Raw genomic sequence first — 15,744 nt, 5'->3', positions numbered from 1 at the left:
GATCCCAACCTAAAACTTACCTCCACAGACTGCGTGAGGCACCGTGGAGACCGGGTAGCAGAAACCTGCTTAGAAAAGCCCGCGGTCGTCAGGAAGAGCCATCTAGAAAAGGTAAGGCTTTCTCGCGGCCCTTAAGACCGTTGTTGAGCGCGAACACACTTTCTCTCTCCATCAAGGCCAAACTCGTTTCAAAAGCGAAGGAGGTATGATTTCACCTTTCCGTATGTTATTACTGCTCTAGCTCTGTGCATCTTTGGGGCACAGTGGAACAGCATGCTACAAAAGAAGGAGCGTATTTGGAAAACGAGCTCCCATGTGCTCTCCTCTGGCTTTGCACCGGCAGCTGCTCTTTCAGCAAACAGTTTCTGATCATGTCTCCATTCCTATGTCTACCAAATTAGCTGATTGAGGGATGTGCACGTCTGCCTTTGCTCTTCATCTGTTGTCCCAACTGCTGCACAGGAACCGTTAGGGTTCGGGGTCCCAACCCGGTTTCACCTTCTTGTTTCTCCCTCTTAGTTCCTTGGTTTCACTACTTTTGGAAACAGTTACCTCACTAAGTCAGTGTAACATGAAAAGCATAATGTAATGATGTCGAAATGGTACAGAGCCCTTTGTTTGTGCACGGCTCTTGACAGGTGTAGACTGTCAGCATCAGAGTCGTTTTGCAAAGTGAAGAAAGTGCCGTACTTCCTATGACTGAGCTGACACGTAAACGAGTTCAGCATTGGTGTCAGTAGTCCTTTGAGCTGAGGGATGAGATGCCTCTGGAACCTGTAAATATGACGCAAATGACTGCGTTTTCCCGAAGGCGGTGGCACCGGCTGTAAGTGATGATGGAGAAAGCAGCGATGTGCCCAGCCCGTCACAGGCAGTAGTGTGGGGAAGGCCAGGGGAGGGGGAGCGAGGGCTGGGTGCAGGTGGGCCAGGCTGGGGACCATGGGGGACATCTGTCAACAGTGTCAGAAGTAAAAGCCAAAGGAAATGGCAAGCTGAAGGCATTTCTCTCACTAGCACGGTTGTCAGATAGTCAGTGCCGGAGCAGTGAGAAGGACAACACAGGAAACCCTCAGGATTTGAAAACAAACAGACTCTCCTGAGGAATGTAAAAGAGGGAGTGGGCCTTGTGAGGGAAGAGAACATGCAGACCGGCGACAGGTAACCGAGTGTCTCTAAGTGACAAGATGCACAGATGTACACTGACTGTGTATATACCCACCCATAGAACCCAGGGCATGGAATTTATGCCTTGGTCCTAAGCTCCTTGTAGACTCGATGGGTGTTATCTCTTTGTTGTGTTTTGCTTTTCCGATTTGTCGGTATGGGAGATGAAAAGGGATAGGTGTTGGGATCCAGTACGAAAGAGTCATAATTAATATAACTCTCTTAAGCAATATAATTGATATAATGAAGTCTTTTATTCAGGCCTGCCTTTGGTCTGTTTATTTTAGTGTAAGTAGGGAATAAAGTGAAGTAAATGCCTACTTTGTCTTGGGTTGCCTACGAAAGCTTCGGAAACGCACAAACTTGGTTTGTAAAGACTTTCATTTATTTTTAGAGAGAGACGAGAGGAAGGAGAGAGGGGGAGAGAACCATCGACCCATTGCCTCTGGAATGCCACCCGCCTGGGGACTGAACCTGACCGCGAATGGAACGGACGACCTTTCACTTTGCGGGACGATGCCCACACAACTCGCCGCACCGGTTCGTCAGGGCCGCGCCAGCTCATTTCAGGACAAAAAGTAAAAAACAATAAACACGAGGAATAACATCAAAAAAAAAAGTAAGTTCGTTTTTTTATAATCTTTAGAATTTCGCCTTTTTCTGCCTTTTTAATTTATGTTGTTATATATCGAGTGTGATTTTTTACTTCTCTACCATCTGGTGGCTTCTCTGTTGTCCTGTAATAATTCAATGCAAAATACGCAGTCAGTGTTCCGCGAGAGCTGGAGCTGGGTGGGTGTGCTCTTTGTGCACTGCCAGAAGGTCGTGTCGTTTCTCATGTAAAGCACTTGAGACTGACATCGGTGCCTGTTAAGTGAAGAAGGGCATGCTATGGGGACCTTTCATCCTTGTTCCCTGTGGCTTGAACGTTCTGGTGTTTCTGAAGTCAATGGCATGATGAAGGCAAGTTGGCTATTTCAACCCAGTATTGCTTCATTCCTGCCATCAGTGAGCAGCTCTGTGTGACCTGCCTCAGTCACCTGCCTTCCGTGTCCTGCCCTCTCTTACCTGCTATCTGTGACATGCCCAGTATGATGTGCCCTCTGTGACCTGGCTCCAGTGACCTGCCCTAGTGACCTGCTGTCTGTGACCTTGCCCTCGGAAACCTTCATTCTTTGACTAGGCTCCTGTGACCTGCCCTCCTTGACCTGCATTCTATGACCTCCCTCAGTAACATGCTATGACCGCTGTCTGTGACCTGCTCTCTGTGAACTGCCCTCTGGGACCATCCATCTGTGACCTGTACTCAGTGACTGTCCACTGTGACCAGGCATCTGTGACCTGCTCTAAGTTCTGGCTTCCTTCATGTGGTATTTGTGACCTGCTCCCCATGACCTCCCTCAGTGACATGACTTCCATGAGATGCCCCGGTGACCTACCCTCCGTGACTTGGCCCTGTGTCCTCACTCACTGCCCTGCCCTCTTTGACTGCCTCAGTAACATGCTCTCTTTGACCTCCCTCAGGGTCTTGCCCTGTATGCTCTCCCTCACATCTGTGACCTCCTTCATGACCTGCCCTCTGTCATCTGTCTTTTGTGACCTGCCGTCTGTGACTTGCCCTCTATGACCTCGCTCAGTGACTTGCTCTAGTGACCTTCGCTCAGTACTTCCATCAGGACCAGCCCTCTGTGACCTGCCCTCAGTGATGTGATCTGTGTGTCCTGTCCTCAGTTCTGCCATCTGTGACCCGACCTCTGTGACCGGCCTTAGGTCTCCGGAATTCTAAGGACATGTGTTGTGACTATAGTCAGTTTTTGTATCTTTAGTTGCTGTGATTCCACCAAGTTGGTTCGCAATTTGTGAATATTTCTCAAAGCCTAGGATGTACCGATAACATCTCACTTTTTTTTTTCCTGACAACACTGAGCCAATGAGAAGGTTTTAAAGGGCAGCCGTGCCGAGATTATGACCCCTTTACCAGTTTCCTTCGTAAGGGGACTGTTTTTTCGTATCCGAGGGCTTCTGGTCCTTTGGTTGTGTACATGGTGGCATATAACCTGTTGTCTTTCTTTTGAATTAGAACGGAAAAAGTGGACCTGTTGGATATTTTCTCATGCATTGTTTTGGTTTTGTTTGTTTTTCATTGGATCGAGTGGAGGCTGCAAGCAAAGTAATACGCACCGACAGGAGTAGAAGACCTCAGCCGGTCAGAAGGATTGAGGTACTTTGTGATGCTTCCATGATCTTAGCAAACTTCTATGCCCCTGAGTGGAACCGGCTTCACTGCCCTAGGAGACTTTTGTATAGTCCCGGTAGTGAGTGAGACATCGTAAGAGTTTGCTTTTCGTGCGCACAGTGATCCCAACCTAAAACTTACCTCCACAGACTGCGTGAGGCACCGTGGAGACCGGGTAGCAGAAACCTGCTTAGAAAAGCCCGCGGTCGTCAGGAAGAGCCATCTAGAAAAGGTAAGGCTTTCTCGCAGCCCTTAAGACCGTTGTTGAGCGCGAACACACTTTCTCTCTCCATCAAGGCCAAACTCGTTTCAAAAGCGAAGGAGGTATGATTTCACCTTTCCGTATGTTATTACTGCTCTAGCTCTGTGCATCTTTGGGGCACAGTGGAACAGCATGCTACAAAAGAAGGAGCATATTTGGAAAACGAGCTCCCATGTGCTCTCCTCTGGCTTTGCACCGGCAGCTGCTCTTTCAGCAAACAGTTTCTGATCATGTCTCCATTCCTATGTCTACCAAATTAGCTGATTGAGGGATGTGCACGTCTGCCTTTGCTCTTCATCTGTTGTCCCAACTGCTGCACAGGAACCGTTAGGGTTCGGGGTCCCAACCCGGTTTCACCTTCTTGTTTCTCCCTCTTAGTTCCTTGGTTTCACTACTTTTGGAAACAGTTACCTCACTAAGTCAGTGTAACATGAAAAGCATAATGTAATGATGTCGAAATGGTACAGAGCCCTTTGTTTGTGCACGGCTCTTGACAGGTGTAGACTGTCAGCATCAGAGTCGTTTTGCAAAGTGAAGAAAGTGCCGTACTTCCTATGACTGAGCTGACACGTAAACGAGTTCAGCATTGGTGTCAGTAGTCCTTTGAGCTGAGGGATGAGATGCCTCTGGAACCTGTAAATATGACGCAAATGACTGCGTTTTCCCGAAGGCGGTGGCACCGGCTGTAAGTGATGATGGAGAAAGCAGCGATGTGCCCAGCCCGTCACAGGCAGTAGTGTGGGGAAGGCCAGGGGAGGGGGAGCGAGGGCTGGGTGCAGGTGGGCCAGGCTGGGGACCATGGGGGACATCTGTCAACAGTGTCAGAAGTAAAAGCCAAAGGAAATGGCAAGCTGAAGGCATTTCTCTCACTAGCACGGTTGTCAGATAGTCAGTGCCAGAGCAGTGAGAAGGACAACACAGGAAACCCTCAGGATTTGAAAACAAACAGACTCTCCTGAGGAATGTAAAAGAGGGAGTGGGCCTTGTGAGGGAAGAGAACATGCAGACCGGCGACAGGTAACCGAGTGTCTCTAAGTGACAAGATGCACAGATGTACACTGACTGTGTATATACCCACCCATAGAACCCAGGGCATGGAATTTATGCCTTGGTCCTAAGCTCCTTGTAGACTCGATGGGTGTTATCTCTTTGTTGTGTTTTGCTTTTCCGATTTGTCGGTATGGGAGATGAAAAGGGATAGGTGTTGGGATCCAGTACGAAAGAGTCATAATTAATATAACTCTCTTAAGCAATATAATTGATATAATGAAGTCTTTTATTCAGGCCTGCCTTTGGTCTGTTTATTTTAGTGTAAGTAGGGAATAAAGTGAAGTAAATGCCTACTTTGTCTTGGGTTGCCTACGAAAGCTTCGGAAACGCACAAACTTGGTTTGTAAAGACTTTCATTTATTTTTAGAGAGAGACGAGAGGAAGGAGAGAGGGGGAGAGAACCATCGACCCATTGCCTCTGGAATGCCACCCGCCTGGGGACTGAACCTGACCGCGAATGGAACGGACGACCTTTCACTTTGCGGGACGATGCCCACACAACTCGCCGCACCGGTTCGTCAGGGCCGCGCCAGCTCATTTCAGGACAAAAAGTAAAAAACAATAAACACGAGGAATAACATCAAAAAAAAAGTAAGTTCGTTTTTTTATAATCTTTAGAATTTCGCCTTTTTCTGCCTTTTTAATTTATGTTGTTATATATCGAGTGTGATTTTTTACTTCTCTACCATCTGGTGGCTTCTCTGTTGTCCTGTAATAATTCAATGCAAAATACGCAGTCAGTGTTCCGCGAGAGCTGGAGCTGGGTGGGTGTGCTCTTTGTGCACTGCCAGAAGGTCGTGTCGTTTCTCATGTAAAGCACTTGAGACTGACATCGGTGCCTGTTAAGTGAAGAAGGGCATGCTATGGGGACCTTTCATCCTTGTTCCCTGTGGCTTGAACGTTCTGGTGTTTCTGAAGTCAATGGCATGATGAAGGCAAGTTGGCTGTTTCAACCCAGTATTGCTTCATTCCTGCCATCAGTGAGCAGCTCTGTGTGACCTGCCTCAGTCACCTGCCTTCCGTGTCCTGCCCTCTCTTACCTGCTATCTGTGACATGCCCAGTATGATGTGCCCTCTGTGACCTGGCTCCAGTGACCTGCCCTAGTGACCTGCTGTCTGTGACCTTGCCCTCGGAAACCTTCATTCTTTGACTAGGCTCCTGTGACCTGCCCTCCTTGACCTGCATTCTATGACCTCCCTCAGTAACATGCTATGACCGCTGTCTGTGACCTGCTCTCTGTGAACTGCCCTCTGGGACCATCCATCTGTGACCTGTACTCAGTGACTGTCCACTGTGACCAGGCATCTGTGACCTGCTCTAAGTTCTGGCTTCCTTCATGTGGTATTTGTGACCTGCTCCCCATGACCTCCCTCAGTGACATGACTTCCATGAGATGCCCCGGTGACCTACCCTCCGTGACTTGGCCCTGTGTCCTCACTCACTGCCCTGCCCTCTTTGACTGCCTCAGTAACATGCTCTCTTTGACCTCCCTCAGGGTCTTGCCCTGTATGCTCTCCCTCACATCTGTGACCTCCTTCATGACCTGCCCTCTGTCATCTGTCTTTTGTGACCTGCCGTCTGTGACTTGCCCTCTATGACCTCGCTCAGTGACTTGCTCTAGTGACCTTCGCTCAGTACTTCCATCAGGACCAGCCCTCTGTGACCTGCCCTCAGTGATGTGATCTGTGTGTCCTGTCCTCAGTTCTGCCATCTGTGACCCGACCTCTGTGACCGGCCTTAGGTCTCCGGAATTCTAAGGACATGTGTTGTGACTATAGTCAGTTTTTGTATCTTTAGTTGCTGTGATTCCACCAAGTTGGTTCGCAATTTGTGAATATTTCTCAAAGCCTAGGATGTACCGATAACATCTCACTTTTTTTTTTCCTGACAACACTGAGCCAATGAGAAGGTTTTAAAGGGCAGCCGTGCCGAGATTATGACCCCTTTACCAGTTTCCTTCGTAAGGGGACTGTTTTTTCGTATCCGAGGGCTTCTGGTCCTTTGGTTGTGTACATGGTGGCATATAACCTGTTGTCTTTCTTTTGAATTAGAACGGAAAAAGTGGACCTGTTGGATATTTTCTCATGCATTGTTTTGGTTTTGTTTGTTTTTCATTGGATCGAGTGGAGGCTGCAAGCAAAGTAATACGCACCGACAGGAGTAGAAGACCTCAGCCGGTCAGAAGGATTGAGGTACTTTGTGATGCTTCCATGATCTTAGCAAACTTCTATGCCCCTGAGTGGAACCGGCTTCACTGCCCTAGGAGACTTTTGTATAGTCCCGGTAGTGAGTGAGACATCGTAAGAGTTTGCTTTTCGTGCGCACAGTGATCCCAACCTAAAACTTACCTCCACAGACTGCGTGAGGCACCGTGGAGACCGGGTAGCAGAAACCTGCTTAGAAAAGCCCGCGGTCGTCAGGAAGAGCCATCTAGAAAAGGTAAGGCTTTCTCGCGGCCCTTAAGACCGTTGTTGAGCGCGAACACACTTTCTCTCTCCATCAAGGCCAAACTCGTTTCAAAAGCGAAGGAGGTATGATTTCACCTTTCCGTATGTTATTACTGCTCTAGCTCTGTGCATCTTTGGGGCACAGTGGAACAGCATGCTACAAAAGAAGGAGCGTATTTGGAAAACGAGCTCCCATGTGCTCTCCTCTGGCTTTGCACCGGCAGCTGCTCTTTCAGCAAACAGTTTCTGATCATGTCTCCATTCCTATGTCTACCAAATTAGCTGATTGAGGGATGTGCACGTCTGCCTTTGCTCTTCATCTGTTGTCCCAACTGCTGCACAGGAACCGTTAGGGTTCGGGGTCCCAACCCGGTTTCACCTTCTTGTTTCTCCCTCTTAGTTCCTTGGTTTCACTACTTTTGGAAACAGTTACCTCACTAAGTCAGTGTAACATGAAAAGCATAATGTAATGATGTCGAAATGGTACAGAGCCCTTTGTTTGTGCACGGCTCTTGACAGGTGTAGACTGTCAGCATCAGAGTCGTTTTGCAAAGTGAAGAAAGTGCCGTACTTCCTATGACTGAGCTGACACGTAAACGAGTTCAGCATTGGTGTCAGTAGTCCTTTGAGCTGAGGGATGAGATGCCTCTGGAACCTGTAAATATGACGCAAATGACTGCGTTTTCCCGAAGGCGGTGGCACCGGCTGTAAGTGATGATGGAGAAAGCAGCGATGTGCCCAGCCCGTCACAGGCAGTAGTGTGGGGAAGGCCAGGGGAGGGGGAGCGAGGGCTGGGTGCAGGTGGGCCAGGCTGGGGACCATGGGGGACATCTGTCAACAGTGTCAGAAGTAAAAGCCAAAGGAAATGGCAAGCTGAAGGCATTTCTCTCACTAGCACGGTTGTCAGATAGTCAGTGCCGGAGCAGTGAGAAGGACAACACAGGAAACCCTCAGGATTTGAAAACAAACAGACTCTCCTGAGGAATGTAAAAGAGGGAGTGGGCCTTGTGAGGGAAGAGAACATGCAGACCGGCGACAGGTAACCGAGTGTCTCTAAGTGACAAGATGCACAGATGTACACTGACTGTGTATATACCCACCCATAGAACCCAGGGCATGGAATTTATGCCTTGGTCCTAAGCTCCTTGTAGACTCGATGGGTGTTATCTCTTTGTTGTGTTTTGCTTTTCCGATTTGTCGGTATGGGAGATGAAAAGGGATAGGTGTTGGGATCCAGTACGAAAGAGTCATAATTAATATAACTCTCTTAAGCAATATAATTGATATAATGAAGTCTTTTATTCAGGCCTGCCTTTGGTCTGTTTATTTTAGTGTAAGTAGGGAATAAAGTGAAGTAAATGCCTACTTTGTCTTGGGTTGCCTACGAAAGCTTCGGAAACGCACAAACTTGGTTTGTAAAGACTTTCATTTATTTTTAGAGAGAGACGAGAGGAAGGAGAGAGGGGGAGAGAACCATCGACCCATTGCCTCTGGAATGCCACCCGCCTGGGGACTGAACCTGACCGCGAATGGAACGGACGACCTTTCACTTTGCGGGACGATGCCCACACAACTCGCCGCACCGGTTCGTCAGGGCCGCGCCAGCTCATTTCAGGACAAAAAGTAAAAAACAATAAACACGAGGAATAACATCAAAAAAAAAGTAAGTTCGTTTTTTTATAATCTTTAGAATTTCGCCTTTTTCTGCCTTTTTAATTTATGTTGTTATATATCGAGTGTGATTTTTTACTTCTCTACCATCTGGTGGCTTCTCTGTTGTCCTGTAATAATTCAATGCAAAATACGCAGTCAGTGTTCCGCGAGAGCTGGAGCTGGGTGGGTGTGCTCTTTGTGCACTGCCAGAAGGTCGTGTCGTTTCTCATGTAAAGCACTTGAGACTGACATCGGTGCCTGTTAAGTGAAGAAGGGCATGCTATGGGGACCTTTCATCCTTGTTCCCTGTGGCTTGAACGTTCTGGTGTTTCTGAAGTCAATGGCATGATGAAGGCAAGTTGGCTATTTCAACCCAGTATTGCTTCATTCCTGCCATCAGTGAGCAGCTCTGTGTGACCTGCCTCAGTCACCTGCCTTCCGTGTCCTGCCCTCTCTTACCTGCTATCTGTGACATGCCCAGTATGATGTGCCCTCTGTGACCTGGCTCCAGTGACCTGCCCTAGTGACCTGCTGTCTGTGACCTTGCCCTCGGAAACCTTCATTCTTTGACTAGGCTCCTGTGACCTGCCCTCCTTGACCTGCATTCTATGACCTCCCTCAGTAACATGCTATGACCGCTGTCTGTGACCTGCTCTCTGTGAACTGCCCTCTGGGACCATCCATCTGTGACCTGTACTCAGTGACTGTCCACTGTGACCAGGCATCTGTGACCTGCTCTAAGTTCTGGCTTCCTTCATGTGGTATTTGTGACCTGCTCCCCATGACCTCCCTCAGTGACATGACTTCCATGAGATGCCCCGGTGACCTACCCTCCGTGACTTGGCCCTGTGTCCTCACTCACTGCCCTGCCCTCTTTGACTGCCTCAGTAACATGCTCTCTTTGACCTCCCTCAGGGTCTTGCCCTGTATGCTCTCCCTCACATCTGTGACCTCCTTCATGACCTGCCCTCTGTCATCTGTCTTTTGTGACCTGCCGTCTGTGACTTGCCCTCTATGACCTCGCTCAGTGACTTGCTCTAGTGACCTTCGCTCAGTACTTCCATCAGGACCAGCCCTCTGTGACCTGCCCTCAGTGATGTGATCTGTGTGTCCTGTCCTCAGTTCTGCCATCTGTGACCCGACCTCTGTGACCGGCCTTAGGTCTCCGGAATTCTAAGGACATGTGTTGTGACTATAGTCAGTTTTTGTATCTTTAGTTGCTGTGATTCCACCAAGTTGGTTCGCAATTTGTGAATATTTCTCAAAGCCTAGGATGTACCGATAACATCTCACTTTTTTTTTTCCTGACAACACTGAGCCAATGAGAAGGTTTTAAAGGGCAGCCGTGCCGAGATTATGACCCCTTTACCAGTTTCCTTCGTAAGGGGACTGTTTTTTCGTATCCGAGGGCTTCTGGTCCTTTGGTTGTGTACATGGTGGCATATAACCTGTTGTCTTTCTTTTGAATTAGAACGGAAAAAGTGGACCTGTTGGATATTTTCTCATGCATTGTTTTGGTTTTGTTTGTTTTTCATTGGATCGAGTGGAGGCTGCAAGCAAAGTAATACGCACCGACAGGAGTAGAAGACCTCAGCCGGTCAGAAGGATTGAGGTACTTTGTGATGCTTCCATGATCTTAGCAAACTTCTATGCCCCTGAGTGGAACCGGCTTCACTGCCCTAGGAGACTTTTGTATAGTCCCGGTAGTGAGTGAGACATCGTAAGAGTTTGCTTTTCGTGCGCACAGTGATCCCAACCTAAAACTTACCTCCACAGACTGCGTGAGGCACCGTGGAGACCGGGTAGCAGAAACCTGCTTAGAAAAGCCCGCGGTCGTCAGGAAGAGCCATCTAGAAAAGGTAAGGCTTTCTCGCAGCCCTTAAGACCGTTGTTGAGCGCGAACACACTTTCTCTCTCCATCAAGGCCAAACTCGTTTCAAAAGCGAAGGAGGTATGATTTCACCTTTCCGTATGTTATTACTGCTCTAGCTCTGTGCATCTTTGGGGCACAGTGGAACAGCATGCTACAAAAGAAGGAGCATATTTGGAAAACGAGCTCCCATGTGCTCTCCTCTGGCTTTGCACCGGCAGCTGCTCTTTCAGCAAACAGTTTCTGATCATGTCTCCATTCCTATGTCTACCAAATTAGCTGATTGAGGGATGTGCACGTCTGCCTTTGCTCTTCATCTGTTGTCCCAACTGCTGCACAGGAACCGTTAGGGTTCGGGGTCCCAACCCGGTTTCACCTTCTTGTTTCTCCCTCTTAGTTCCTTGGTTTCACTACTTTTGGAAACAGTTACCTCACTAAGTCAGTGTAACATGAAAAGCATAATGTAATGATGTCGAAATGGTACAGAGCCCTTTGTTTGTGCACGGCTCTTGACAGGTGTAGACTGTCAGCATCAGAGTCGTTTTGCAAAGTGAAGAAAGTGCCGTACTTCCTATGACTGAGCTGACACGTAAACGAGTTCAGCATTGGTGTCAGTAGTCCTTTGAGCTGAGGGATGAGATGCCTCTGGAACCTGTAAATATGACGCAAATGACTGCGTTTTCCCGAAGGCGGTGGCACCGGCTGTAAGTGATGATGGAGAAAGCAGCGATGTGCCCAGCCCGTCACAGGCAGTAGTGTGGGGAAGGCCAGGGGAGGGGGAGCGAGGGCTGGGTGCAGGTGGGCCAGGCTGGGGACCATGGGGGACATCTGTCAACAGTGTCAGAAGTAAAAGCCAAAGGAAATGGCAAGCTGAAGGCATTTCTCTCACTAGCACGGTTGTCAGATAGTCAGTGCCGGAGCAGTGAGAAGGACAACACAGGAAACCCTCAGGATTTGAAAACAAACAGACTCTCCTGAGGAATGTAAAAGAGGGAGTGGGCCTTGTGAGGGAAGAGAACATGCAGACCGGCGACAGGTAACCGAGTGTCTCTAAGTGACAAGATGCACAGATGTACACTGACTGTGTATATACCCACCCATAGAACCCAGGGCATGGAATTTATGCCTTGGTCCTAAGCTCCTTGTAGACTCGATGGGTGTTATCTCTTTGTTGTGTTTTGCTTTTCCGATTTGTCGGTATGGGAGATGAAAAGGGATAGGTGTTGGGATCCAGTACGAAAGAGTCATAATTAATATAACTCTCTTAAGCAATATAATTGATATAATGAAGTCTTTTATTCAGGCCTGCCTTTGGTCTGTTTATTTTAGTGTAAGTAGGGAATAAAGTGAAGTAAATGCCTACTTTGTCTTGGGTTGCCTACGAAAGCTTCGGAAACGCACAAACTTGGTTTGTAAAGACTTTCATTTATTTTTAGAGAGAGACGAGAGGAAGGAGAGAGGGGGAGAGAACCATCGACCCATTGCCTCTGGAATGCCACCCGCCTGGGGACTGAACCTGACCGCGAATGGAACGGACGACCTTTCACTTTGCGGGACGATGCCCACACAACTCGCCGCACCGGTTCGTCAGGGCCGCGCCAGCTCATTTCAGGACAAAAAGTAAAAAACAATAAACACGAGGAATAACATCAAAAAAAAAAGTAAGTTCGTTTTTTTATAATCTTTAGAATTTCGCCTTTTTCTGCCTTTTTAATTTATGTTGTTATATATCGAGTGTGATTTTTTACTTCTCTACCATCTGGTGGCTTCTCTGTTGTCCTGTAATAATTCAATGCAAAATACGCAGTCAGTGTTCCGCGAGAGCTGGAGCTGGGTGGGTGTGCTCTTTGTGCACTGCCAGAAGGTCGTGTCGTTTCTCATGTAAAGCACTTGAGACTGACATCGGTGCCTGTTAAGTGAAGAAGGGCATGCTATGGGGACCTTTCATCCTTGTTCCCTGTGGCTTGAACGTTCTGGTGTTTCTGAAGTCAATGGCATGATGAAGGCAAGTTGGCTATTTCAACCCAGTATTGCTTCATTCCTGCCATCAGTGAGCAGCTCTGTGTGACCTGCCTCAGTCACCTGCCTTCCGTGTCCTGCCCTCTCTTACCTGCTATCTGTGACATGCCCAGTATGATGTGCCCTCTGTGACCTGGCTCCAGTGACCTGCCCTAGTGACCTGCTGTCTGTGACCTTGCCCTCGGAAACCTTCATTCTTTGACTAGGCTCCTGTGACCTGCCCTCCTTGACCTGCATTCTATGACCTCCCTCAGTAACATGCTATGACCGCTGTCTGTGACCTGCTCTCTGTGAACTGCCCTCTGGGACCATCCATCTGTGACCTGTACTCAGTGACTGTCCACTGTGACCAGGCATCTGTGACCTGCTCTAAGTTCTGGCTTCCTTCATGTGGTATTTGTGACCTGCTCCCCATGACCTCCCTCAGTGACATGACTTCCATGAGATGCCCCGGTGACCTACCCTCCGTGACTTGGCCCTGTGTCCTCACTCACTGCCCTGCCCTCTTTGACTGCCTCAGTAACATGCTCTCTTTGACCTCCCTCAGGGTCTTGCCCTGTATGCTCTCCCTCACATCTGTGACCTCCTTCATGACCTGCCCTCTGTCATCTGTCTTTTGTGACCTGCCGTCTGTGACTTGCCCTCTATGACCTCGCTCAGTGACTTGCTCTAGTGACCTTCGCTCAGTACTTCCATCAGGACCAGCCCTCTGTGACCTGCCCTCAGTGATGTGATCTGTGTGTCCTGTCCTCAGTTCTGCCATCTGTGACCCGACCTCTGTGACCGGCCTTAGGTCTCCGGAATTCTAAGGACATGTGTTGTGACTATAGTCAGTTTTTGTATCTTTAGTTGCTGTGATTCCACCAAGTTGGTTCGCAATTTGTGAATATTTCTCAAAGCCTAGGATGTACCGATAACATCTCACTTTTTTTTTTCCTGACAACACTGAGCCAATGAGAAGGTTTTAAAGGGCAGCCGTGCCGAGATTATGACCCCTTTACCAGTTTCCTTCGTAAGGGGACTGTTTTTTCGTATCCGAGGGCTTCTGGTCCTTTGGTTGTGTACATGGTGGCATATAACCTGTTGTCTTTCTTTTGAATTAGAACGGAAAAAGTGGACCTGTTGGATATTTTCTCATGCATTGTTTTGGTTTTGTTTGTTTTTCATTGGATCGAGTGGAGGCTGCAAGCAAAGTAATACGCACCGACAGGAGTAGAAGACCTCAGCCGGTCAGAAGGATTGAGGTACTTTGTGATGCTTCCATGATCTTAGCAAACTTCTATGCCCCTGAGTGGAACCGGCTTCACTGCCCTAGGAGACTTTTGTATAGTCCCGGTAGTGAGTGAGACATCGTAAGAGTTTGCTTTTCGTGCGCACAGTGATCCCAACCTAAAACTTACCTCCACAGACTGCGTGAGGCACCGTGGAGACCGGGTAGCAGAAACCTGCTTAGAAAAGCCCACGGTCGTCAGGAAGAGCCATCTAGAAAAGGTAAGGCTTTCTCGCAGCCCTTAAGACCGTTGTTGAGCGCGAACACACTTTCTCTCTCCATCAAGGCCAAACTCGTTTCAAAAGCGAAGGAGGTATGATTTCACCTTTCCGTATGTTATTACTGCTCTAGCTCTGTGCATCTTTGGGGCACAGTGGAACAGCATGCTACAAAAGAAGGAGCATATTTGGAAAACGAGCTCCCATGTGCTCTCCTCTGGCTTTGCACCGGCAGCTGCTCTTTCAGCAAACAGTTTCTGATCATGTCTCCATTCCTATGTCTACCAAATTAGCTGATTGAGGGATGTGCACGTCTGCCTTTGCTCTTCATCTGTTGTCCCAACTGCTGCACAGGAACCGTTAGGGTTCGGGGTCCCAACCCGGTTTCACCTTCTTGTTTCTCCCTCTTAGTTCCTTGGTTTCACTACTTTTGGAAACAGTTACCTCACTAAGTCAGTGTAACATGAAAAGCATAATGTAATGATGTCGAAATGGTACAGAGCCCTTTGTTTGTGCACGGCTCTTGACAGGTGTAGACTGTCAGCATCAGAGTCGTTTTGCAAAGTGAAGAAAGTGCCGTACTTCCTATGACTGAGCTGACACGTAAACGAGTTCAGCATTGGTGTCAGTAGTCCTTTGAGCTGAGGGATGAGATGCCTCTGGAACCTGTAAATATGACGCAAATGACTGCGTTTTTCCGAAGGCGGTGGCACCGGCTGTAAGTGATGATGGAGAAAGCAGCGATGTGCCCAGCCCGTCACAGGCAGTAGTGTGGGGAAGGCCAGGGGAGGGAGAGCGAGGGCTGGGTGCAGGTGGGCCAGGCTGGGGACCATGGGGGACATCTGTCAACAGTGTCAGAAGTAAAAGCCAAAGGAAATGGCAAGCTGAAGGCATTTCTCTCACTAGCACGGTTGTCAGATAGTCAGTGCCAGAGCAGTGAGAAGGACAACACAGGAAACCCTCAGGATTTGAAAACAAACAGACTCTCCTGAGGAATGTAAAAGAGGGAGTGGGCCTTGTGAGGGAAGAGAACATGCAGACCGGCGACAGGTAACCGAGTGTCTCTAAGTGACAAGATGCACAGATGTACACTGACTGTGTATATACCCACCCATAGAACCCAGGGCATGGAATTTATGCCTTGGTCCTAAGCTCCTTGTAGACTCGATGGGTGTTATCTCTTTGTTGTGTTTTGCTTTTCCGATTTGTCGGTATGGGAGATGAAAAGGGATAGGTGTTGGGATCCAGTACGAAAGAGTCATAATTAATATAACTCTCTTAAGCAATATAATTGATATAATGAAGTCTTTTATTCAGGCCTGCCTTTGGTCTGTTTATTTTAGTGTAAGTAGGGAATAAAGTGAAGTAAATGCCTACTTTGTCTTGGGTTGCCTACGAAAGCTTCGGAAACGCACAAACTTGGTTTGTAAAGACTTTCATTTATTTTTAGAGAGAGACGAGAGGAAGGAGAGAGGGGGAGAGAACCATCGACCCATTGCCTCTGGAATGCCACCCGCCTGGGGACTGAACCTGACCGCGAATGGAACGGACGAC

Source organism: Furipterus horrens, unplaced genomic scaffold, assembly GCF_987537825.1.
Source record: "Furipterus horrens unplaced genomic scaffold, mFurHor1.1.pri manual_scaffold_11, whole genome shotgun sequence".
Taxonomy (NCBI): Eukaryota; Metazoa; Chordata; class Mammalia; order Chiroptera; family Furipteridae; genus Furipterus; species Furipterus horrens.
The sequence above is the reverse complement of the archived record's forward strand: the minus strand, read 5'-3'. Positions refer to the sequence as shown.